The sequence below is a fragment of the Lissotriton vulgaris genome, chromosome 1_2 (genome assembly GCF_964263255.1).
Source record: "Lissotriton vulgaris chromosome 1_2, aLisVul1.2, whole genome shotgun sequence".
Classification (NCBI taxonomy): Eukaryota; Metazoa; Chordata; class Amphibia; order Caudata; family Salamandridae; genus Lissotriton; species Lissotriton vulgaris.
Window position 1 is genome coordinate 240320893 of NC_141686.1, and position 27327 is coordinate 240348219.

General features: G+C 46.6%; 1 protein-coding gene across 1 annotated transcript in view; it reads right to left on the minus strand.

Annotated features, from left to right (window-relative positions):
* Positions 1 to 21958: 21958 nt before the first annotated feature.
* The window catches only part of IPP (intracisternal A particle-promoted polypeptide), a 224580-nt gene continuing 219211 nt past the window's right edge, over positions 21959 to 27327 (minus strand). Inside the window, exon 10 of the mRNA XM_086953161.1 lies at positions 21959 to 23457. The gene's annotated coding sequence lies outside the window, so the exon portion shown is untranslated. The remainder of the gene's footprint in view (positions 23458 to 27327) is intronic.

Below are 27327 nucleotides of genomic sequence, written 5' to 3' on the forward strand. Positions count from 1 at the left end.
TCGAAACATCCCTTGACGTCGACTCTCTTCTCCTCGACGTCGAACGTTGAGTCGACGGCGAACGGCTGTGTCACCTCGACGGCGAGCGCTGGTGCCTCCTGGACCCATCTCGACGTCGATGGTGTCTCGACGTCAATAAAGTCTTAGACGTCGACCTCGCATGAGGTCTCGACGTCGGCCCCCTCGACTTCGAAGTCACTTCGACCCAGAGCCCTGGGGAGACGGGGAGCAGATGATCATCCCTCTGGAAGCTGACGAGGCTATCGATGGCGACGGAGATCTGTGCCATTTTCTGGCCTTGTCTTGACTGGGGAGCCCGCCAGAAGCCGAAGCACGGGCAGAGGAAGAAGTTCCTCCATGCCCAGACCCACCTCGTTCCTAATGTCTTCGTAGCTCCATGCCCTGGAGCCTGATCTTCTCTCTGTCCCTCAGGGTCCTCTTGGAGAAGGACCTGCAGATCTCACAGTCTTCAGGGACATGAGAAGAAGGGAGACAAAGGATACACACCCTGTGAGGGTCTGATTTCGCCTTCTTCCAGGCACACTCAGGACACTTGTCGAACAAGGCAGGCATATTCGACAAAAGAGTGGGCAAAGCAGGCCAAAAACTCCAGCAAAAGGAAGAAGAAGCTGTAGCAAACACTCTAAACACTTGAAAAGTGCCAAAAAAACTGAGAAAACACCCAAAAAGGAGAGCTCTATGCTCCAGGGTCCTGCTAGCAGGAGCCGGAAAAAAGAACTGAAAGTAAAAGGAGTTTGCTGTGCATCATGGGATACCGAGGGTCTCTGGAGAATTCCTTAAAGGCACAATATCCCTTTTCCAGACATATAATGGCAGCCTAATGGGGCCTGTCCGTCCATCCCTTCCTCTCTATCCGGTCTTCGCCCCGGTCGCTCCCACGCGCAGCGGGTGCTCCACCTTATGTAAATAGGGGGAGGGCAGGGGGCGGTGCCGGCAGGGAGAGCAGCCACAGGTGATGCACGCAGGGACTCCTGGTCACTGGAGTCCCTGCTAGGCAGCTCGCAGCCCCGCCGAGGTCCAAGACTTGGTGATGAGAGCAGGCTCCCCTCTCCTTCCACACAGAGAGAGTCCCGCGCAGCGGGTCTGGCAAGGCGTAGCAGGGCAGCAGCAGGACACACGATGCTCCAAACGCCAGTCGATTCCGAAGAGGTTTCCCACAAGGCAAGGGAAACACTGGCCCTTTAATTCCGCTTGTCAGGGGCGGTGCCGGCAGGGAGAGCAGCCACAGGTGATGCACGCAGGGACTCCTGGTCACTGGAGTCCCTGCTAGGCAGCTCGCAGCCCCGCCGAGGTCCAAGACTTGGTGATGAGAGCAGGCTCCCCTCTCCTTCCACACAGAGAGAGTCACGCGACGCAGCGGGACCCGCGCAGCGGGTCCGGCAAGGCGTAGCAGGGCAGCAGCAGGACACACGATGCTCCAAACGCCGGTCGATTCCGAAGAGGTTTCCCTCTATCATTTCAAGGATTTTGTGAAGGGGAAGTTTCTCTAAGGGCGAAACCTAGCAGACTGTGTTCAATGTGATATCGGTGGCATGTCCTTTGCATTTCTAGGTGAAGTACTGGACAGTGTAGCCTGGCAGGTATAGGCTGCATTATTGTCTTTAATTTTCTCTTAAGTGTCTATGCAGGGTTGCACAGAAGACAGTTTAAGAGATTATTTTTGATTGCTCCGGGGTCCACGCACATGGGCGGGACTATTCACTAGATTATGACTATACACAGAGATCCCCTACTGCAGAACCAATGGTGATCTGGGAGGACAAACTCCTAAGTCACTTCTTGAAAAAACTACTGGGCTCTTAAAAATGATCTGCATTGTCTATTCTGCATGTAAGCAGCTATCGATGTCAAGCAAAACCCAGAATTAACAAATGGTATACATTTAAAACAATAGTCTGCATACATTTATATCGGCTGCCTTCAGTATAACTTGCAAGAAAGCCCTATGGTAGTCTTTACCGGAGCACCAAGAGAGATGCACTATTCAGCGCAGATCCCCAAAACCAACCCCTCAATGTCACCATTCCTGCAAAGACTAGTCAAGAAGGTATGAAATGATTTCGACTCATAGAAGAAATTTAATGAAAAAAAAGCACAGGTGCTCCATAAATTACAAATGTGCGAGAACAACAAACTTATTGTAAAGGCACAAATAGTGATGTCCAGAAGGGGGAGACGAGCACCTTACCTGCCGCACAGACACCGCCACCGCCAGGAGTCAAACAGAGTCAGCCAGGCACCCTGTTGCACGCCGCCACCGCCAGGAGTCAATTTCCAGCTGACTACACGCGCCGCCGCTCCGGGACTACAGTTCCCGGCAGCCTACGCGGTGGCGCGCTTCTCTGTCACCGCGAGGGCGCCAGGAGGCGCACATAAGCGGCGCAGGAACCGGCGGAGCGGGGGAGACGAGCACCTTACCTGCCGCACAGACGCCGCCACCGCCAGGAGTCAAACAGAGTCAGCCAGGCACCCTGTTGCACGCCGCCACCGCCAGGAGTCAATTTCCAGCTGACTACACGCGCCGCCGCTCCGGGACTACAGTTCCCGGCAGCCTACGCGGCGGCGCGCTTCTCTGTCACCGCGAGGGCGCCAGGAGGCGCACATAAGCGGCGCAGGAACCGGCGGAGCGGGGGAGACGAGCACCTTACCTGCCGCACAGACGCCGCCACCGCCAGGAGTCAAACAGAGTCAGCCAGGCACCCTGTTGCACGCCGCCACCGCCAGGAGTCAATTTCCAGCTGACTACACGCGCCGCCGCTCCGGGACTACAGTTCCCGGCAGCCTACGCGGCGGCGCGCTTCTCTGTCACCGCGAGGGCGCCAGGAGGCGCACATAAGCGGCGCAGGAACCGGCGGAGCGGGGGAGACGAGCACCTTACCTGCTGCACAGACGCCGCCACCGCCAGGAGTCAAACAGAGTCAGCCAGGCACCCTGTTGCACGCCGCCACCGCCAGGAGTCAATTTCCAGCTGACTACACGCGCCGCCGCTCCGGGACTACAGTTCCCGGTAGCCCACGCGGCGGCGCGCTTCTCTGTCACCGCGAGGGCGCCAGGAGGCGCACATAAGCGCGCAGGAACCGGCGGAGCGGGGGAGACGAGCACCTTACCTGCCGCACAGACGCCGCCACCGCCAGGAGTCAATTTCCAGCTGACTACACGCGCCGCCGCTCCGGGACTACAGTTCCCGGTAGCCCACGCGGCGGCGCGCTTCTCTGTCACCGCGAGGGCGCCAGGAGGCGCACATAAGCGCGCAGGAACCGGCGGAGCGGGGGAGACGAGCACCTTACCTGCCGCACAGACGCCGCCACCGCCAGGAGTCAAACAGAGTCAGCCAGGCACCCTGTTGCACGCCACCACCGCCAGGAGTCAATTTCCAGCTGACTACACGCGCCGCCGCTCCGGGACTACAGTTCCCGGCAGCCTACGCGGCGGCGCACTTCTCTGTCACCGCGAGGGCGCCAGGAGGCGCACATAAGCGGCGCAGGAACCCGCTTCGCGGGACGCGAGCGGGACGCCCGGAGCGTAGCCCGGGCAAAGGGCAGGCCCTCATCGGCAGGAATAGGCAGGAGCAGGGCCAAGACCGCTGCCCAAATTCACCCAAGTAAGTGCAGTAACCCCTTCATTCCTGTAATTGTCTGGATCATCATATTGACTTTAATCCCAAGGACCAGCATCGTTGATACTAACATGTCTAAAGCTAAAGTATCTTCTGCTCCACTTAACACAATAGACAATTACATGGTACAGAAAGTTGCCAAAATTAATCAGAATAGGAGATCATCTTTGGGTCTTAGCTATTCGCCGGACTTGCTCATCGACAATACGCCTCTACCACTCTCAGTTCTTGACATCAGTAATGAGGTTTCCCAAACCCCAGATAACAACCCACTGACCCAATTACTAGTTGTAATTAACGAACCAGCTCCTGAATGTACAACTGATATTGAAAGTAATACCCTAGAAGAGGAAATCCCTACACCGGTTCCAGCCCCTAGAGTAATAAAGGGTAGGGGGAAAAACATACCAAAAAGGGGTGGACTTCGATCAGGTAAAAAATGCCTTGAGGCCTCGTCTGAGGAGAAAAATGGTGACGATATTGGGAACAATGGGGGAGGAGGAGTTCATCTAGATGAAGATCAATTCAAAAAGCTACTGAATGCCATAGATAATAAAATTAAAACTATCACTAAACCACTCCTAAGTAAAATTGACCTGCTTACAGCAGTGGTCACCAGATTGGGATCACTTTTGCAAAAAGCAATAGAAGAAACACCTAAGACTGTTCCAATAAATTTGGCTATGGCAGATCCGAAAAATACCAAAGCCGTAGTTGGCCCAGATATTACAACAAACACTTCCCAAAATACCACGTGCAGGCCTGGCCAAGGGGGAGAGGGGATGGGAATTCTAAACCCAGCTACCATGGTTGAGGATTCTGCAAGGCCCGCCTCTAGAAGTACAAATGAGATAGAGAACACAGATAAAGGGCCTGTAGAACTAATAGTGGAAGCTTCCCCACTAATATTGGTTTTAGCAAATGTTCCTCAATTAGAACCAGGACAAGAGGAGAATATCCCTTCTTTGATAAATAAATCACTCCATTGGTTATCAAAGAATATGGCTTTCAAACCAGGAGGCAGGGACCAGCTGGCACAGGAAGTAGTAAAAGCTAGAAGGGTTGAATGGATCGGGGGTGGCATTAAAAAGTTTAGGGGGGATTGCGTGGTGTTGCACCTCTCAGATCCCGAAGTCCTACCAAACATACTAGCTAATATATACCCCCCCCCCAGCGTAGATCTACTGAAATTGTGCCATTAACGTTGGATTTCTTTTATACAAAAAAGGGAAATAACATAAATCCAACACTGTTAAAAACTAAATGGAACCCTGTAATAAGAAAAGCCAAATACCCTGCAAATAAAAACAACTGGGGAATTGCGATAGAAAATAGGTTCTCTGCCATATCAGGATTAAGCCAATGTGACTGACTGGAAAATCCGATGAACTTAGGGCAACCAAAGATTACATAGGTCAAACACGGGAATTCTAGTATTCTCATGACAAAAGAAACAGATTGTGGTGAGACTAGGATATCTGAACCTAGAGACTACACCTCTAAACCAGTAGAGAACCGCTTATTAGCTGTTCACTCTGGTATTAATCTAGTCGAAGTAAGGACTCCACCTGGTGCGCCTTCCCCTAACCTGACTATTCCCTTAAATAAGAGGAATATGGAAAGGGAAAGTTCCATCAAGATCATCTCATGGAATATCGCGGGTATCCAACATAAAATAGAGACTCCAGAATGGTGTGACTTTATAGATTCTTATGACATTGTGCTGTTATAAGAGACATGGTCAGTGTCACCAGTTTTTCGCTTGGGCTTTTTAAACTTTTATGTGCCCGCGAAGAAGAATACAAAGGGACGCCCTTCAGGGGGTCTAACTATTTGGATACGGCAAGCCCTGCAATGCACCATCAAGCAGAACCATATCTCTAATAGCGACCTACTTTCTATACTGCTCACTTGTATCGATGGTTACAAGTTGGCAATATATAACATCTACGCAAGGGGAACCCAAGGGGGCATATCCTCTGACATAGTAGGAGCTTTAGATGTTGATCTAGAGATGTTATCTACTCAGTACATTATCTTGGTGGGTGGAGACCTAAACACAACATTTGAACCCTTAGGCTGTGAGGATAATGACCTGACATATGAAGAAGACACCAAATGGGGAATTCCTCAGTTAGACATTCCGGTGGTTAAAAAATGGACAGAAGTAGCTATACAGGTTAAAAGTTTATCCAGAGGATTGAGGGCAGCCAACGGTCGCACTCCTTCTGATATACAGGGTAGGCATACCTTTGATAACCTAAGATCAAGTAGTAGGATTGATTATATTCTGATAGATGTTAGAGGCTGGAGTAAAGTGATCGACATGCAGGTCATATCTAGGTTGGAGAGCGATCACAATCCTTTGTCTTTACTATTCAAGCTAGAACAAAAAATAATGACAGAAAATCCAGCAAGGAACTTTATGACTTCAGATGTTGTTCCATCAAATAATGTTCGTCATGTCAGATGGGCAACTTTAGTAGCCAACGCAGAGGAGAGGCAGGTCCTTGAGGGGCTAGTTACTGATGAAGTCGCCAGACTACAGGTTTTAATGAATGATGAAAATCTTAAAGAGATGATTGAAGAGTCACAGCCAAAGTTCTTTGCTAGTATCCAGAAGCTATTCTTGAAAACAAGCAAGAAGAGGAAGGGTATTGGACCACCCATAAAAAAGGGTTGGTACGACTAATCATGTAGAATAGCAAGACATAATCTTAGTATCGCATTAAGATCTAAAACGGGAGTTTTAAATGCCAGGGACGAATATAGAAAAATCCAGATTAAGGCAAAAAAGCAATGGGATGAGAATCTTTGGCTAGATTTGAAGAAGGCATGTGTTGATAAACATCAGAAAGAATTTTGGGCCATATTAAAGTGGGGCTCAGGGGGTGTAGCCGAATGCCCGAAAAATCATGTTCCCAAGGAGTCCTGGGTCGACTTTTTCAAACCCCAATATGCTGACAATTCAGGTCTTCAGGCTGTTCCCCTTCTAGAAAGGGTATTTTTTGCAAACGAATTATTTTCATTAAAAGATGTACACGAGGCAATGGATGGAGTGACCAGAGACAGGGCACCAGGAATAGATGGCATACCGGCAGATGTTTTTCTATTAGACAGAGATAGCTGGTGTAAATACTTTGTATGGCTTGGAAACGCTATCGCTCAGGAGGCAAAGACACCAGCAACATGGAAAGGAGCAGAAATAATCCCAGTTTACAAAAAAGGGGATAAGGCTCTAGCAAGCAACTACAGGCCCATCAGCCTTATTGATTGTGCCCAAAAATTGATGGGCAGGCTGGTTCAAAACAAGTTACAAGCCTGGATAGTTGACAAGGACATTCTTTCGCCTTATCAAGCGGGATTTCGCCCTTTAACCAGCTCTGTCGACCAGGTGTTCCATTTCCTAACTATATACTGCAAAAATGTCACCCTGCTAAATGGTCCCCTGTTCGCTGTTTTCGTTGACCTAAAGTCCGCGTTTGATTTAGTTCCTAGGCAAAAACTCTGGAATGTTTTAAGGGATTTAGGAATAAGTCCGGAATTATTAACTTTGCTTGTAAGGCTCCACGAGAATAATTATGCCCGGATTAGGTGGGGAGCCCAGGGAGAGGTCACGGAAACCTTCCCTGTTGAGAGAGGCGTGAGACAGGGTTGTGTCTTGGCCCCCACGTTATTCTCCCTTTACATAAATGGCATTGTGGACTTTCTGAAGCAAGTTCCGACGGATGCTCCATTACTAGACGGGAAACGAGTTCCAGTACTAATGTTCGCAGAGGATACATTGCTGGTCTCGCGGACCCCTAGTGGTCTACAAAAGACAATAACCGCTTTTGGCGATTTCTGCCGGATCCGGGGCTTAGAAATAAACACATCAAAGACAAAATTCATGAATCTGAATCCCTCTAAAAAATTCAAGGGGAAAATGGTTTACAATGGGGCTTTCTTGGAAGAAGTGGATGCCTTCACCTATCTAGGCATCTCCTTGAATGCTAGTATGAATTGGAGATCTCACATGGACTTTGTACTGTTAGAATTTAATCAGTTGGCAGGGGCAATAGCCAAAAAGTATAAATCTTCATTTACAAAACCAATACAGCCAACAATGGAGATCTATGGCATGAAAGTCCTCGGTGCATGCCTTTATGGATCAGAACTTTGGGGTTTCACCAATTTGAATGCTTTAACAGTGGCAGAAAATAAATTCCTGCGGGGCCTAATCGGTGTTCCACAGAGCACCCCCTCAACTCCTCTCCTTTACGACCTGGGGAGGAATAGGATTGAGGACATGATCAGACTGCGTCCCCTCCTATATTGGAGGCGTATAAAATCTACTCCGGAGTTGAGACATTACGCAGCTGCCCTACTGGATGTTGATAACTCTGATATTTTCCATAAAGTAGTTTGGCTAAAAGAAGTGAGGAAATTACTCCAAAAATTGCACCTTGAACACTTGTGGTCCGTAACAGACCCAGATGACTTTCCTTCAAAGACTACATTAAAAAAGTTACACTGGGACATGATAAACAATGCTGCACTGACCTCTAGTCAATCTCCTGCCTTGACATCCCAGTTGCTAGAGATAAAAACCTCCCCAATGTTTGAACAGTATTGGGATTTGATCTCCAAGCCTCTAGATAGGAAATTTTTTTTCCAGTTCAGAGTTGGCACCTTGCCCCTAAATGCTTTTACTGTTAAATGGTCCCCAGATAATGTAAACACATGCTTCCATTGTAAATCCCATGTAGAAGATATTTTGCATTTCTTATTTGTATGTCCACTATACGTTGCCCCAAGGCATAGATGGTTGAAACCGGCATGCAGAAACTTGGGTACAAGGAGATGCACTGAGGCTTTTAGGGTCCTGAAATCAAGCTGTGCCCCTAATCTTGCAATTGCTGTGGCTAAATTTCTGGGATGGGCTTGGATAATACGCACGCGCACTTTAAAACTCTTATGAACTACTTGAGCTTCCTTTGGGCTGTGATGATATCCTTTAAAAAAAAAAAAAAAAAAAAAAGTGTAAATTTTAAAATTATTATTCGCCAACAAAGTACAAATGTATGGTATTTAATACGTTTTTATTATTAGATTAGTATTTATTCTGTTTAGCTTAGGGATGCAAGCTTTTATGACAATGTTGTCGAATAAAGTATTTAAACTTGAAACTTGATGTCCAGAAGTCTTGTTTGTTTGATTCATTTATTTTTCAACAGAAGCAAACGAACAGCCGACACGTTTCGTCCCGGGTGGGACTTCTTCAGGGTTATATTTGCAAAAGACACACGAAACATACAGTTAAAATCATGGACTATTGTATGACCCAGCTGGGAAACAATAGTCACAAATTTAAAAAACATTGCTATTAATGTTACAGAGAGAACGGTCTTGGTTGCTACATTCATAAGCCTGTAAAATCATGGCCACCCCCAAGCAGATCAAGAGGGACCGGTACCTTTCAGACTATTAAACCGACTAATTCTTTTGGAAGTATCATTGATTACAGAAAAATACACATGAAATTCATTTGGAAACATTATGAGCATACAGACAAAGGTTTATTGATGAAGAGCAATCCTCAAAACAATACTATCAGATAAGAGGAAAAATGACATGTGAGATAATATATGGTCGCCACCCAATTAAGAGATGTATTAAATACGAAAACACCTACCAAGAATAGATTGACAAATCCTTGGCGGTGTGAGTGGTTGTGCAGAAAGGCCAGATAGTGGAGGTCTGTTTCGCAGTCTCAAATAAAAACTAGATTGAAAAATAAGTGAAAAGAATCATGAGAAATCCAGTCCGATATATATAATGCAATACCGAGAGAGGAGATGGAGGAGGTGTCCCTAGTAAAAAGACATCTGCATTTTCCATTACTAAAGTTCTTGGACGAAAAGGGAATGACTCACGTTCAAATGCAACAGCAACTGGAGGTCTTTATATTATTTCTATCCTCCAGAATGAGTATACAGCTGGGCTAGAAATTTCACTATAGGGAGAAAGAAGTACTTATATGAAATATTCAGATCTAATGTGTTCTAATCTCTAATCTGCATTAAACTAATGATTAGGGTCTCCTTACGGGGTCCCTACTCTGAGAGTATATTTAAAAAAGGTTCATCCCTATTTTAGTTGCACAACCGTGCCTATCAAGACCGATCTATATGAACTGCCAGGTTTGTAAGGCTTACCTAAATTTTGTTGTCAGTAATAAGGCAAAGTCACTTATGTTCTGGATAGAGGTAAGTATTACCGAGGTGCACCATCCATAGGTTGTGCACCTTAATCTAAATAAGAGAAAAAGGCACGGGCATAAGATAGGACATATTGAAGTGAGAAGATAATAGCAAATTGGATCATTATGAACGCGAGTATTCACCTGGACTTATCCAATGAACCCTTCATATAGCAAATAGGAATGTATCTCAAGGTGTCTCCTTACTCCTCGACCAAATTTCTAAGCATAAGATAAACAATATAGTGCATAGTTTTAGTATCGAATTAAAAATTAAAGAAAATAGAAGTATGTCTATAAACGACGAAAGCTTCAAAAGAATAGGGACTCGTGAAAAACTAGCAATGTTCCTCCCTCCACAACGAGTGAATAGCACAAGAGTGTGTACATAGAAATTGAAGGCATGCAAAACAACGAAGTCTGCACGACCACTCACACCGCCAAGGATTTGTCACTCTATTCTTGGTAGGTGTTTTCGTATTTAATACATCTCTTATTTGGGTGGCGACCATATTTTATCTCACATGTCATTTTTCCTCTTATCTTATAGTATTGTTTTGAGGATTGCTCTTCATCAATAAACTTTTGTCTGTATGCTCATAATGTTTCCAAATGAATTTCATATGTGTATTGTTCTGTAATCAATGATACTTCCAAAAGAATTAGTCTGTTAAATAGTCTGAAAGGTACCGGTCCCTCTTGATCTGCTTGGGGGTGGCCATTATTTTACAGGCTTATGAATGTAGCAACCAAGACCGTTCTCTCTGTAACATTAATAGCAATGTTTTTTAAACTTGTGACTATTGTTGCCCGGCTGGGTCATACAATAGTCCATGATTTTAACTGTATGTTTCATGTGTCTTTTGTAAATACAGCCCTGAAGAAGTCCCACCCAGGACGAAACGCGTCAGCTGTTCGTTTTCTTCTGTTGAAAAATAAATGAATCAAACAAACAAGACTTCTGGACATCACTATTTGTGCCTTTACAATAAGTTTGTTGTTCTCGCACATTTGTAATTTATGGTGCACCTGTGCTTTTTTTCATTACATGTTAAAGTTCTGTTTAGGACTGTCATTGTGATGGCGGGTGTCTTATCGGTGTGCACATAATCCCCGGTCAACTATCTAAAAAAAAGGGGGGAAATTATTATAGAGGTTATTTTGGATCAGGTGCTTTTCTATGAAGGTTCTGCCATCTGCCATTTCATAGAAGAAATTTGTTCTAAAAAAAAAATAACTTCCATGTAGGAATAAAAGACATCAATCACCTAGGCCAATGAAAATTATGAAAAATGTTTTAAGAAAAAGCACAAAAAAGAAGGAAAAAAAGGAAATTCCTCGCTCTAAGGTCATTACAACCCAAATACCAGAAACACTGAATCTTCAAGATCTGTAGATTCTGATGCCCACAATGCACATTAGGTCACTATCCCAAGACTTAGGATGCTTATATAATTGTGAGCATGTTTGAGTAACTCCTCTAGAGCCTGCTACCTGGGAGGAAGGATTAATTTTAGACATGCTCTCAGCATGCCGGCTGTAGAGGCAAGTTTTTTTCCCCTTCAAGATGTTCTTGAACCAGTTGGTTTACTATTCTGAATTAGAACCCAAATTACTTTGTGGCTTAATTAATCTCCATATGTTCTTGACAGCATGCACAGGGGTTAGCGGCAATATCAGCCAAAACGTGAACTGTCGATCTAGGTAAATACGAGGATGTGGATATTATGATAGAAAAGCTGGGACACGCTTAAATATCACAAGCATGTGCTTGTGTGAAGTTGAGACTCTTCAAAAGGTATGGGACTGAGAGCACTGGAAACAGAATCCCTCAACAGTAATTCAAATTTGTATTCAAATTAATAGCCAGGCAGTTCACAGACAAGTTCCCAGGCTCGGGTGGATCTCGGCACAGCCAGGACACCATCGGATTGTATAATAAGAAGTAGAAAAAAACAAGATTGCAAACCTTTTCCACCTGTGCACCCCGTACCTGGAACAACATCCCCGTATCTATCAAGACTGCCGCCAACACTACTCCAATGTACGAAAGAATTGAAGACACAGCTCTTCAAAGAATACATCAGAATGCAATAGCCATCCACAACCCTGCTTTCTCTCCGCTTACTCGTTGACTTTATGCTTGTCTTTGGCCATGTACAGCGCTCCTTTGCCTTGTGCCTAGCTGTGCAGAACCGAAATCCATATACATATATACAAAGGTAAGTTATTTACCTTTGGTAACCGTCTCTCTAGCCTATCAAATAACAGATACCTCACCTTGTGAATTCTCCCAAGATTCAGACTGGACTCAAAACTCATACAAAAGCTCCTGCAGGTGGTGCCATCAGCATCTGTTGTGATCCCAGACATAGTGACACACAGCAGTACATAGGAGTTACTCCCTCATGCTGACATAAGCTTACCTACTTTCTTTTCCATGCCCACAGGCACAGAGAGTACCTGACAGTATTGAAGGAAGTGTGATAATTTAATGTGCTCCTTTTTGACTCCTGAAACCCCACTCCACATAATGGTGACGTGTGCCAGTGGTGAGAAATCTGTAGTATCTACCATAAATAGCATTACTGGTTCAAGGTAATAACTTATTTTTCTTTTGGATACTTCTAATCAAAGATTCCTTACCTTTTGACTCAATATCAAAATCACTGCTAAGGATGTGGGTCTCAGAAATAGCCTTTGCATCACAAAGTTCAGCAGAACGTCCCTCTCTATGAACACAATAATCTCTGAAGTAGTGCCTGATGAATGTCTGGACAGTTCCCATGTGGCAGCCTAACAGATTTCTAAGACAGTCTTTGCCCTGGCAGAATGACCCACTGGCAGAAGATACACTGTGCAATTCCGGGTGCAGATGCAACTTCTGATCAGCCAGATGACACCTGACAACTTAGTCTGCTATGATGAGGGGTGAGTGAAAATCTGTGAAGTTCCAGTCATCTCTTTATTCTTGAAGCCTTTCGATGTAAGGAGCAATAGCCTACTCTGCCCCAGATGAAAACAAGTTACTTACCTGTAACTTTGGTTCTCTAGTATTGAAAACCTTCCTAGATTCCCATGCTTGAATCATTCCCCGTCGTCGAGATGGGAGTCTCTGGTACAAATAAAATAGCAATAGAAATAATTACAAAGAAGAAACTAGGCCTAGGCTCATTCTAGTTTTGTAACATATTCACCTCTTTTTGTAAAAGAGACCAAATAAAATGAGCAATCAATCAGATTAGTCTCACCCTCTAGAACCTTCCTGAGAGAACCTCAGATTTTCGTAGCCGTAATTTAATACCATAACTGAAGCTTCTGAAGGCTGAGCTTTCCCAGGGGAGGAGGGTGGGTCGCATGGGAATCTATGAAAGTTTCCAATCCGGGAGAACCAAAATTACAGGTAAGTAACTTGTTTTCTTACTCCAGTTTTACAACCTTCATAGATTCCAATGCTTGAATCAGAGTAGATAGCAGTTATGAGCACATTTTTTTTAACCTTGATACCGTACGTATTCATTAAAAATCATTAAAATCCACAGAAATAAGTAAATGAACTTCAAAAATGCGCAAAGAGCATATGCAGAAAGACAGAAGGAGGGTAGAAAGTGAAAGCTCACCACTTAATGGAAGAGGTTCCTCAGGACTGCTCCAGGTTGCTGCTCTGCAGATCTCCTGGATAGGAACTCCGGCAAAGAGGGCTGTCGAAGAGGAAATCGCCCTTGTGGAGTGAGCACGGACCCAACCTTCAAGGGGCTTGCCTGCTGCTCTGTGACAGTACTAGATAGTGCTCGTAATCCATCGAGCAATCCCCTGCTTGGAAAGGGGAAAGCCATTATGAGGGGCGCTAAAAGACACAAATAGTTGAGGAGACTTCATGAAATCCTTAGTAAGTTGAAGATTTTAAGCACCTCTGAATGTCCAGTGAGAGGAGTGCTTTTTCTCCTGGAGTAGTAGGTTGAGGGAAAAACGTTTTAAGTATGAAGACTGGCTCATTCAAATGAGTGTCTGAAGGCACTCTCGGTATGAACTTTGGGTTGGTACGGAGAATCACTGCCCCCTTCTTGAATTGGAGAAAAGGTTCATGAATGGTGAGAGCCTGTAATTCACCTACTTTTCTAGCCGAAGTCAAGGCTAGTAGAAGAGCCACCTTCAAGGAGAGGAATTTCAAATCCACCCGATGAATAGGTTCAAAGGGATGCTTCATGAGCTGGGTGAGAGCCAATTTAAAGTGCCAAACAGGAGGCAGAGGCTTGACTGGAGGGAAAACTCTGAAAAGGCCCTTGAGAAACTGCTTATCCTTGCTGGGCAGAGGGAAGGACTAGAAGATGTGCGTCTGAGCCGGGAGATGGCGGCAAGATGAACTTTGATGGATGAGTGAGCCAGCCCTGCTTTTGCTAACGAAAGAAAGCAAGGAAGAACTTTATGCGGCGCAGAAGAAAGAGGATGAATACCCTCTTGCTGGCACCAAAGGCAGAAACGCTTTCACTTTAACCGGTATGTATTGTTGGTACTTGGGGCTCGTGCCTGAGAAAGTATATCTCTACATTCTGCTGAAAGGGTCAAATCAAGAAATTCTCGGTGCTCAGGAGCCATGCTGATAATTGCAGGGATTGAGGATCCGGGTGCCAGACTTGGCCATGGGACATTGTCAGCAGTGAAGTAATCGGCTGCAAAGGAAGTGGACGTTCCAGGGAGTGGAGATGCAGCTCTGTGAACCAAAATTGGCGTGGCCACGCAGGAGCTATCAAAATCATCTTGCAAGGTTTCGCCTTGAGCTTCCTGAGAAGCCTGGGGATCAGCGGAATAGGGGGAAAAGCGTAAACAAAGGCACCTGACCAGGCCATCGAAGCGCATTCCCCAATGATCTTGGATGGCGAAGCCTGCTTGCGGAAAATCTGCATTTCTTGTTCTCCGGCATGGCAATGAGGTCTATCAACGGACTGCTCCATAGGCGAAAATCCTGTTCCAGAGTGGACTGGTCCAGTTCCCATTCGTGGCTGACTGATTTCAGTCTGCTCAGCGTGTTTGCCCTTTCGTTGAGAAAGCCTGGATGAGCGCCCATTCCCAAATTGGCTGAGCTTCTTTTGACAAAAGATAAGATCTGGTGCCGCCCTCCTTGTTTATGTAATGCATGGACGTCGTATTGTCTTTTCGTACTAGAAATGCAGACTGTACCCATGGGAGAAAAGCCTGAAGGGCCAGGCGAATCGCTCTGAGCTCCAACAGATTGATATGGAGAAGACCATCTTGGGTTAGCCAACTGCAGCTTACGTGAAGGTCTTGCAAGACCGCTCCCCAGCCCCCCAGCGAGGCAACTGTAGTTATCTGAGGAGCTGGGGTGATCCTGAAGGAGAGGCCCTGAGAAATGTTTCACTCGTTCGTCCACCATGATGCGGCGTCCCTCATGGAGACTGTAACAAAGATCTTGTCTTCGAAGGACACGTTGACTTGGCACCACTGCAAGTCCAGCTCCTCCTGGAGAGGGCACATCCGTAACCTGCAGTGAAGAATTAGAGGAATGCAGGAGGAAATGGAACCTAGGAGGAACTTGTAGAGGCGAAGTGAAAGTGACTGCCTTCCTAACAGTAGACGGGCCATGGCCATCAGCTTCTCTTGCCTCTCCATGGGCGGAAAGGCTTTGTTGAAGGGCGTGTCCAGAATGGCTCCTAGGAATCGGGCTGGTCTGGATGGAGTTGACTTTTCCGTGTTGAGAGTAAGACCGAGATGGTCGAAAAGGCGTGTGCACGCCGTGACTGATTACTCTGCTTCGTGCTTGGAAGAAGCTATCAGCAACCAGTCGGCCAGGTAAGGGAAAACCTGATGCCGCTGCTTTCGTAGAAACGCTGTCACGGGAGCTAGTACTTTTGTAAAGATCCGCGGAGCAGATCTGAGTCCAAAAGGCAGGACCTTGAACTGAAAGTGGCTCTTGGCTACTCTGAAGCGTAGGAACTTCCTGTGGGCTGGATGGATGGGTACATGAAAGTATGCGTCCTCTAGATCCAATGTGGCCATGTAATCTCCTGAGTTTAGAGGACGTAGGATGTTCTGCAGAAAAGCCATTCAAAATTATTGTTTGATGAGATAGGAAAGAACCTGGGGTAGAAACCCTCTCCCTGCTAAGAGAGAGGAACCGGCTCTATCGCCCCTTTCAGAAACATATGATTGGCTTCCAAACGTAGAAGACGAAGATGTTTTGACACGATGTCACGAGGGGGCTTGGAAGGTGATGCATGGACAAATTCCAGAGTATGGCCGCATTGAATGTTATTTGCTGCCAGGAGTGGAAGTAATTTGAGATTCTGCCTCCCACTGGTGTTACAGGAGGAGAAGCAAGCCGCTACTGATGCTTAGAGGAGTCCCTCCCCTGGCGTCCTTGTCTTCCGCTGTTGGTAGCTCTAGAGAAAGAGCATGATTGATTTTGCAGCTGGTTATAATTCAGGCGGTAAGATTGAGAGTTTGATCTATATGAAGAATACCATTTTTGTTGGTGGTTTCCCCCTCTGTAGTTATCCTTCCCTCTACCTCTGACCCCAAGGAATGGGACCATGCGGTACTGCAGAGTCAATAAGGATTTTGCTGTCTCCGTGTCTTTCTTAATGTCCTGGAGCGCATCATCAATATGCTTCCCAAAGAGCGCCTCCCCATCAAAGGGAAGATCCAAGATTTTGTTTTGGGCCTCCGGACGAAACCAGGTAGCTCACAGTCGGCCTTGGCGACGAAGGAAAGCAGCTCCTGCAAGAGATCGTAACGCAGTGTTTGCAATGTTAATTGCACAATCAATTACTTAAGAAGAAGTCTTCTCTCCCTTCTTTTTTGCCTCCAGTTTAGCATCTTCCGGCAATTGATCCAGATAAGGGGAAAGGTCGCACCGCATCTGGCGACCGTAGCGACCAAGTATTGCTAAAGCGTTTGCCACCCTGACATCTAGGCTGGACATGGAGGAAAACCTCTTGCCTGCGTTATTGTGGCGCCTGCCTTCTTTTTTAGGAGGTGTCGGAGGGGAGCAGAAGGATTTTTGGATTTTCTTTGGGCAGCCAGGGAGATGACCGAGTCCGGTTTAAGCTGACTGACCAGGCAGGCCGGGCTATTCTCAGGAGCCTTATATTTCTCTTAAAGGCGAAGTAGTACTGGAATAACTGTGGCTGGACTAATCATCACTTTTAGACACTCGTCCCAGATGTGACCAACTATAGGGATGGTCCGAACTGATTTTTTGTAAGGTTCCTTGAAGTCATAAAGGAAACATTCAGACTACACCGTGGGCATGGGCAGTTCAAATCTCTCAGCAGCCCTATCCATCAAATTATGGAAACCCCCTGTCTCCAGGGGGATAATCCACTGGTGCTGGTGAAGCCGTATCAGAAATGACATAATCATACCACTCAGTATCTTGATCGGGAATAGTAACATTGACATGGTCCTCATCAGAGGTCTCATCCTGGGTGAGAGTGGCGATTGGCAGCGCATACGGAGCCACAGGCAGTGGAGGAGGTGGTGGAAATAGAGGGGTAGAATGCAGTGTAGGCGGAACAGTTGTAACTGGCACCTCAACTGAAGCCGGAGATTGTGTTGGAAATCTCTGTGTATAGTCTGAAAGCAAAAATTGTAAGTCTGTTAGTAGGGAGGAAGACATAGATACCATCTGCTGTTGGTAGACCTCTGGATAACCTGAGGGAGGATCATACTGCTGCTCCTCGAAGTATTCTTCCTCCGAGTCTGTGTCCTGGCACTTCACGTGCAATTGAGAAGGGCTATTCCCGTAGCCATACGGCCCGTCATCCTCCTCAGATTCCTCCTCTTCAAGGAGGAGTGCAGGTGGTAGAGGTGTCATCCTCCTAGGAGAAGTCATCTCAGGGGTAATCTAGCGTTTCCTGATTGTAATCGCAAGTTTTTCCCTCGTCGACGGGGCTCTCGACGATGATGTAAGGGTGGTCGACGAAGATGTGAGCGCCATTGAAAGAGCAGTCGTCGAGATAGTCATCACCACAGCCGTAGATGTTGCTGTTGTCATCATAGTAGATGTGGTTGCTGTTGTCACCACCACTGTCAACTTCCTCGTTGACATAGAGGTCGGAACACCATTGTCGACGACGAAGTTGCTATCGGCGTCGAAGTTGTCGACGCTGGACCATGCAGCGTCGGTGACGAGGAAATCACCGTCGACAAGCACATCGACAAAGCCAGAACTGGGGGAGACGGGGCCTTTGACTGTACCTTTGACATCTTCGTCGATGGAGTTGTTGACGGCGTCGTCGAGTGAATTTTCTTCACAGGCTTACCTTCAGAAGAGAGGGCTGAGGGCTTTTGGAACCGCTGGAGAAGATGGAGTAACTGAGCTGGACTTCCTCTCTGATACCACTCCTGCTGACAATCCTTCCCTCTCCTTGGTGAGATTTGCAAGGACTACGCCTCACACACCTATGAGAGGTCTTTTTCAAGGACGGTCTTTAAGGTGAAGAAGACCTACCCCTCTACACTGACCTCCTAGAAGATGGAGCAGAGGAGGCATCATCACTATCACTGGAGACTGGCTCCTTCCCTGACTTGAGCGTCTGGGGCCAGGTCAAGAGACACCCCTCATGGTCTCGAAAAGTCTTTGTTGAAAAGGTGCAACATATTTTACAGTCTGCTGCCTTATGGTCTGGGTACAGACAGTAAATACAATCCTTGAGCTCATCCTCCACATAAAGGCTCCTCTTAGCACAGGTTGCACACACTTTAAAGAGGGCTTTCTTCTCTTTATCAGACATCCTGACACCAAGTCCAAGCAGTTCTTGTAGAAAAACAGGTGAAAAAACGGTAGAAATAAAGTTGACAGGAAAAAACTAAGCTGAGCTCAGTGGAGACCCCCTTGCACAACGTGCAGTAGAGAATCTGAGGTTCTCTCAGGAAGGTTCTAGTGGGTGAGGCTAATCGGATTGGTTGTTCATTTTATTTGGTCTCTTTTACAAAAAGAGGTGGATATATTATAAAACTAGAATGGGCCTAGGCCTAGTTTCTTCTTTTGTAATGGTTTCTATTGCGATTTTATGTGTATCGGGGACTCCCATCTCGATGACGGGGAATGATTCAAGCATGGGAATCTATGAAGGTTCCAATACTGGAGTAAGTTGCAGTACCATATGGCAGTAGTTTTGTCTCTCAGCACCTGAATCGACCTGTCCTTGATGGAATGGAGAAATCCTATGACGGAGAGCTGGATGTCACTGGCCCAGAGACTAGAGGGCCTGTGATCTCCACTTCATTCAGGTGATTTCCTTATCCCAGAGCGGATGCATCAATCACTACTGATACCTTCAGAGGGGGTGCGGAGAATGGCCTGCTACATAACATGTTCACATTTGTCATCCACCACTGAAGATTGTGGGCTGCCTCCTTTGGGATGTGAATCCTATCCTGAAGGCATTCCCAATTTTGGGCTCACTGCATATGTAGGTTCCCCTGAAAGGCCCATATGTGGCAACAAGTGTGAGGTGCCAGATGTATGCAATATGCTAGAAGACCAAGCAACCTGGGAACCATCAAATCTGGTATAGAAGTTCTCACCTGAAACTTTGAATCATAGGCTTAGCATCCTAGACTCCACAGCGGTGGAAATGCCTTCAGAGCAACGGTATCCAGAATCGCCCCAATAAAGGGTTGCCCCTAAACACCCCAATAAGAATAAAGTAAAAGAAGTAAAGGACTTGAGATAATAGATGGAAAATCCCAAAGTACATAAAATTAACATCATTGTCTGTAAGGTGGTCCAAAAATAGCTGAGGCAAACTAACCTTTAAATACCTTTTATCGAGGTACGGGAATTCATACACCGCCAATCTGTGAAGACGGGCCGCAACTATCAACAGACCATTTATAAAGTCCTGAGCGGCTGAAATTAGGACAATGGATTGGAAGTGGTCTGTACCCACAACCAAGCAGACGTTATTACATGTTCTGCAGGTTGAGGGACACCATCAGTCCAATGAGTCCAAGGCCAGCAGAAATTGAGCAAGTGCAACCATTTTGAACTCCTTCTGTTTTTAAAACAAGTGAAACAACCGGAAATCCAAAATTGGTCTCAGGCCCAGTCTTCTTAAGTAAATGCAACAGCAAGTCACTTTTCTCTCCGTCACTAATAAGATATTGAATGCTCTTTTGTTGAGCAACACCATCACTTGTGTGGACAGAATAGCAACGTGATTTGCTGACGCCTGTACAACATTTTGATGAAACCATTGCTATGAAGTAATCAAGCACTGGTGGAGTAGATCATGCTTGATCCAACCCCTTACCTGGTTGCTAACAGCAAAGCTAGAGGTTTACCAGTAATGCTTGAAGATGAGGAGGAGGAGGAGGACTGGCTTTGTTTTGGTGACCTCGTCCTCCACGGGCTTAAGTGAAAGGGAACACAGATATGTGGAAATCTAGGCTGAAACCAAAGATTTATTCACAAGTGCAATCAGTAGCGCATGAGCTCGGAATCACATACTGTAACAAGCAAAGAGATGGGCTGTAACAAGACACATTTTGCAAAGATATTAAAGTAAAATGACACAAATAAGGTAAAGAGAGAAACTAACAATGAGTTTTTAGCTGGTGTCTACTGTGTAGAAGCCCATTATCTTTAGCACCAACTCAATGCTCTACACCACCTTTTCACTCCACAACCATAACTAACCAGTGCCTTGCAAGGGTGAGTTGTTATTGGTATATGTACTTGACTCTCCCACACCAGTCCATCACTGATGCAGAAATACTAGGGATGTGAATATTTCAAAGTGCGGGAAAGCAGGATAAATCCCCCAGATCTCTTTCGCAAAATCAATCAGTGGACAATGCAGCATGCCCAGCCCCATGCAAGCACACACCAAACCTCACTGGAAAGTCAGATACCACAAACTATGTAAAGGAACTAGTTTTGGGAGGAGAAAAAGTAAAAAAAAGGAAGGTTTAAAACAAAACACCACACAAACACACACATACTCTTCAGTTTAGACGACATTGTCATACCCCTCCCCACAATACAAACAACAGACAAGAGCTGTGGCTTCATAAGTGAATGGGAAATGGCGCGTACAAAGCATGCCATATGCCCTAGTGCAAAACAAGATGCCACATCTCTCTCTCCCCACTTACACACTCTCTGCAACTACATACTATGATGCAAAGCAAAAAACTACATTTTTGGAGACCAGAACAAACCAAATCAGGCAACTCAAATATGAAGTTGATAAAAACTAGAGAATGTTATCCAAATCGCTTCAGATAGTTCCAACTCATAATTGCATACTTAGGCAGGTTTATCACTAGAGCTGTGTTATTATACAAATAAAATGATTAAGGATGACAGATAATCCTGTGTTCTTCCATTGGCCAGGATTTCATTACTGAATCAGTTTTACCACACCAGGTGCTGGTACCTGCCACCTCCGCTTCATGATCAGAAAGGTCTTCGGATGTAGAGGCTCAAGCACTGTGGGGGTTTAACTGAATATTCTACCAATGGCCGGATTTTGCCAAGGGAAGGTATACATTATAACTCACATTACATGTTCTACCAAGATGTATGTGACCGCATCCTTGTGTATTTTGAAAGTCCAGTAACATTGATTTGGGCCATCCAGACTACACCATGTCTCTGCCAAGGAAAAGGGAGCAAGAAAGAAACATCACACGCCATTTAGCAGATTACATGGAGTGCAGGGTCAGACCAGGTGGCATGGTAGCCATACTGAAAGAAACACAATTGGAATACAGCCTGTAGGTCTACTGTGCCCAGAGCATCTCAACCAAGCAGCATAATAGTGTGCTGTGGACTCTACACAGAAGCTAGAAATGGTGTGAGGTTACCGCTTGCTGGTACACAGTCCTACAATCAGCCTGACCATGGAGGTAAAGGCAATACCCGCATCAAGGACGGGGACTATCATTCATTGATAGGATGAATGCCCTCTAAGGGTTCTTTTTCTCCAGCATCAAATGACAACTTCGATTCATGAACTATGAAATCCGTCCTGTCTCCATGCAGATACTGACTGTGGCATAGTTTACCACAGTTGCACATACAAAAGAAAAAAAGGCCTTTCATCCAGGTAACTTATTCTTAACTAATGTTTGTCAACATTATCAGGTTGTATTGCTAAAAAAAAAAAAAAAAAAAGACACTCCTGACAACAGTGACAACATAGAAACGTTAATAATCTGCATCAGTAGTTTCCAGCGAGGGTATGCTCTCCAGATTCATAAGGTTTCAATCCTCACCTGCTGCCAAGTCGCCACCCCAAAACCGGTTTTTAAAAATTACAAATATACTTATTAATGTTTCAGACACAGAGACATTTTTCAGCGGTGCCCTCAAAATGTGTCCTTATGGTCAACGCCACAGCAGCCACACTAGTTTATTTCATTATATCACCATTGTCCGCAGGCAGGGAGGTGGGTGCTTCCCTTAGGATACCACTGCACAAGATAGTTTGGTTCTCCATCAAGGCATCCTCTTTTCACTCGCATGCTTCGAATAGACAAGAGAACAATAACCCACGTTTCAAAGACGCTGGTGTGAGCTCTGTTGGTCGCTTTAAGAGATTTCTCTTAAAAGTGCTTTCCTACTTAGGAATGCTTTCAGGAGTTAAAGTCAGAACAGAATAGTTTACAAATGGCATAACTACACTTCTAATAGTCTGAATGTTGCCCGTTACTGCTTTACACCTGGCTGTTAGCCCAGTAGAGTTCTATTTACTTCCTGGTTGCATAAACCTGTGCAAACAAAGATCCATGTAGAGACGGCCTATTTGCAAAACAACCACCATCTGCGAATAGAAACCTAGATTGTCAAAACTTTAACTGGAATTTGTTTTGTGCAAATAGTATTTCTGCACACTTTTAGCATTCAGAATATGTGAAGCTTGCGCTATTGGAGACTAGGAATTTGAGAAAAAACGTTTTGTGATTCAGATTAAAATTCCAATATTACTCTACTAAGAATGGGTGTCTTTGCTTGCTCACTTAAGCACTGTCAAAGCCAGTGTATGGTTCTACAAAGAATAGAGTTTGCACAGACATTATGACCATTATAAAAGAATGAAGAAGTTTAATTTCAGTCTTCACCATTGTTTGAGGTTGATTTCACAAGACATGGCCTGCCTATGCTCTAGCATGGAATACCTTTTCAACTGATTTTCAAAATGATAGTCGACTTGTTGTGAAGAAGAGTATTGTAACTAGGTTTTAACTAGATGCAAAGCAGGTTAAAGCCTTTAACAATGACCTCAGAGCAAGCTAAATTCCAGAAGATCCTTCTGGGCAAAGCTGTAAGATGCCAGATGGTGGGACATGTGTGATCTTGACCTTTTCATAGATTGCCTTTTCTGTTCGTAATTTGATGTAAGAATTCACAAACTGACTAGTGATCAAAATCTGTTTACTGCACATTAGGCCAACATGACCGTCAACAGGACTGTCTTGAAATTCAGGGGTAGTGAAATGTAATACAAATTAAAAAAATATTGAGAGGATTTCTGGAGAGCCTTTACCCAGCAGCGGATGCCTGAAGTCAAAGTTTGGACTTTTTTGTTCTCACTCTGTGCCACATAGCCTGTAAGTGACAGCGTGTATCTTTTCCTCCACTCTAGCGCTTCGTAGCTGATTGGCGCTTTGAACCCTGGTAATTGAATTTAGATTGGCGCTTTGTGTCAATTACGTGCACCTCATTGCTGCACTGTGTTTGAATGTTAGTCTTTGAGTGACGCTTTGGCAGAGGTATTGTGGTGGAATTGTGAGCCTTAGCTGCCTGCTGACTATCATTGTACTGTGCCCTCACTGCTGCTTTTAGTTTCACTTTGCCCTCCATTTTGTGTTTGTCCTCTCCCCTGACCAGCCTCTCTGACCCCGCCTCCCAGCTGACCCTCCCACACACGTAGAACAGACTCTCCCCAGCCCGTACTTAGCTGTGACCGCCGGGATTCCTTCCTGAACGGTCGCTCCCCTCGATCTCCTGCCTGAATCTTTCCTGACATCACCTGCACCACAGCTGAAGCCCCGTGCACCCGAGCTCGCCTGTCTGCGCCTGGTATTGTTGCCTTCAACAAGCGCTATCGCGTTCTGAAGCTCCCACGCGCGCAGCAACTTAAATACTTAATTGCCAACATCTGAATAGTGACTGCTGCAATTTTATTGTTATTTCCGCTTTCCGCTCTGTGCCACATAGCCTGTAAGTGACAGCGTGTATCTTTTCCTCCACTCTAGCGCTTCGTAGCTGATTGGCGCTTTGAACCCTGGTAATTGAATTTAGATTGGCGCTTTGTGTCAATTACGTGCACCTCATTGCTGCACTGTGTTTGAATGTTAGTCTTTGAGTGACGCTTTGGCAGAGGTATTGTGGTGGAATTGTGAGCCTTAGCTGCCTGCTGACTATCATTGTACTGTGCCCTCACTGCTGCTTTTAGTTTCACTTTGCCCTACATTTTGTGTTTGTCCTCTCCCCTGACCAGCCTCTCTGACCCCGCCTCCCAGCTGACCCTCCCACGCTCCGCCCCCTCCAACGACCTTTTAAGCCGGATGGTCCCACGCGCAGCGTCCACGCGCTACGGACACGCCGAAGGTGCGCCAAAGGTAAGCCCGTCTACGCTCGTCCGCGCCTGGACCTCGCCCAGCGCCAGACCCCTGCCCCTCGCGCTGCCCAGCCCCCCCGCGTTACCTACGATGCCGCCACCCTCCTATCCCTTAACCCCGGTCGCGCCCCCAACTGCATCCAAGCCGCTCCTGGACGCACCCATGGACCGTTCTCCTGCTTCTCCTGCAAATTTAGCGGCACCGACAACATCTCCGCTACGACCACACCACAGACTCCCGACCCCAACCACCTACAATGCATCCTTCTCAACACCCGCTCGGTCCACAGGCACGCCATTGACCTTTGGAACCTACTAGACACCATCTCTCCAGACGTCGCCTTCCTAACGGAAACATGGATGAACGCTTCCTCCGCCCCTGACATCGCCATCGCTATCCCTGATGACTATAAGATCACACGCAAGGACCGCACCGACCATACAGGAGGAGGAATCGCTATCGTCCATAAGAAATCAATCCGCATCTCAACCAGCTCTGACGCCAACCTCGCTAACTCCGAACACCTTCACTTCCCGATCCACATCGACCCCAAGACCACACTCAGAGGCACCCTCCTCTACAGACCACCAGGACCACGCGCAAAATTCAGTGAAGACATCACGGACTTCATCACTCCACACGCGCTCCCCTCCAAAGACTACATCCTTCTGGGAGACCTCAACTTCCACCTTGAAAAGATCAACGACCGCAACACCGCCACCCTCTTGGACAACCTCGCCAACCTCGGACTTAAACAACTGGTCACTTCCCCCACCCACATCGCAGGTCACACTCTCGACCCCATCTTCACCTCCAGCAACCATGTCTCCTTCAGCCACACTACGGATCTCCTCTGGACTGACCACAGCTGCGTTCACTTCACCTACAACAAGCCGAAACCCATCATCCACCTCCAACCAACTCTACAAAGAAACTGGAACAAAATCACCACGGAGCAGATCTCCACATCGCTCCTTCAAACCTCCCCAGCCCTCTCTTCTAACGCCAACGAAGCCGCCTCCAACCTCACCCTTTGGTTATCCAACACCGCCGACAACTTAGCACCACTGAAAAAACGTCAACACAAACTTGGCATCAAGAAGGCCTCATGGTTCAACGACGACCTCAAGAAGTCCAAGAAACTGTGCCGCTCCCTTGAGAAGGCCTGGAAAAAAGACCCATCCGCCAGCAACAAGAACGCCTTCAAAAGCGCCATCCGTACTCACCACCAACTGATCCGAAAAGCCAAGAAAACAGCATTCAAGGATCGACTTGACAACAACGCCCACAACAGCAAGGAACTTTTCAACATCGTCAAGGAATTTTCCAACCCCTCGGCCAACTCCAACGACATCACCCCCTCTCAAACCCTCTGTGATTCCCTAGCCTCTTTTTTCCACAACAAGATTGCAGACATCCACAACAGCTTTGACAACCAACCCGGTAGCCAACCCACCCTACCATCAGCTGACCACCTTCCCCCCGTTAACACCCTTAACGCCTGGAACCCAATCTCCACTGAGGACACCATCCGCCTGATGAATTCCATCCACTCTGGATCCCCCACAGACCCATGCCCTCACCACATCTTCAACAAAGCAGACTCCGTCATAGCTCCACACCTCCGAGACATCATCAACTGCTCCTTCAACTCCGCCACCTTCCCAGAAGACTGGAAACACGCTGAACTCACCGCCCTTCTGAAAAAACCAACAGCAGACCCCACCGAACTCAAAAACTACCGCCCCATCTCGCTTCTTCCATTCCCGGCCAAAGTCATCGAGAAAGCTGTCAACAACCAGCTTGCCGCCTTCCTCGAAGCCAACAAATCACTCGACCCCTCACAATCTGGCTTCCGAGCCAAACACAGCACTGAGACCGCCCTCATCGCAGCAACAGACGACATTCGAACTCTACTGGACAATGGAGACACAGTCGCCCTCATCCTCCTCGACCTCTCTGCAGCCTTCGACACAGTCTGCCGCAACACCCTTTTACAACGCCTCAGAAACATCGGAATCCAAGAAAAGGCACTGGAATGGATCACCTCGTTCCTCACCGGAAGAACCCAGAGAGTCCGCCTCCCACCATTCAAGTCCGAGGCCTCTGAAATCATCTGCGGCGTACCACAAGGATCCTCACTCAGTCCCACCCTCTTTAACGTATACATGAGCCCCCTCGCGGCCATCGCCCGCCAACACAACCTCAACATCATCTCTTACGCGGATGACACTCAACTGATCCTATCTCTCACCAAGGACCCCAGCACCGCAAAAACTAACCTACACGAAGGAATGAAAGAAGTCGCCGAATGGATGAAACAAAGCCGTCTGAAACTGAATTCAGACAAAACAGAAGTCCTCATCTTAGGTAAATCCCCCTCTGCATGGGACGACTCCTGGTGGCCGGAAGCCCTCGGAAATGCACCCACCCCGACAGACCACGCACGGAACCTTGGCGTCATCCTGGACTCTTCACTCTCAATGAACAGACAAGTCAGCGCCGTATCCTCCTCCTGCTTTAACATTCTTCGCATGCTCAGAAAAACATTTTGCTGGATCCCCTCCGAAACAAGGAAAACAGTCACCCACGCTCTAGTCACGAGCCGACTGGACTACGGAAACACCCTCTACGCAGGTACCACCGCTAAACTCCAGAAGAAACTACAACGAATCCAAAACGCCTCAGCCAGGCTCATATTAGACATCCCACGCAACGAACACATCTCTGGTCACCTTAAAGACCTCCACTGGCTACCCGTCAATAAGAGAATCACTTTCCGACTGCTTACCCACGCACACAAATCACTCTACGACATCGGACCAGATTGCCTCAACTCTCGACTGTCCTTCTA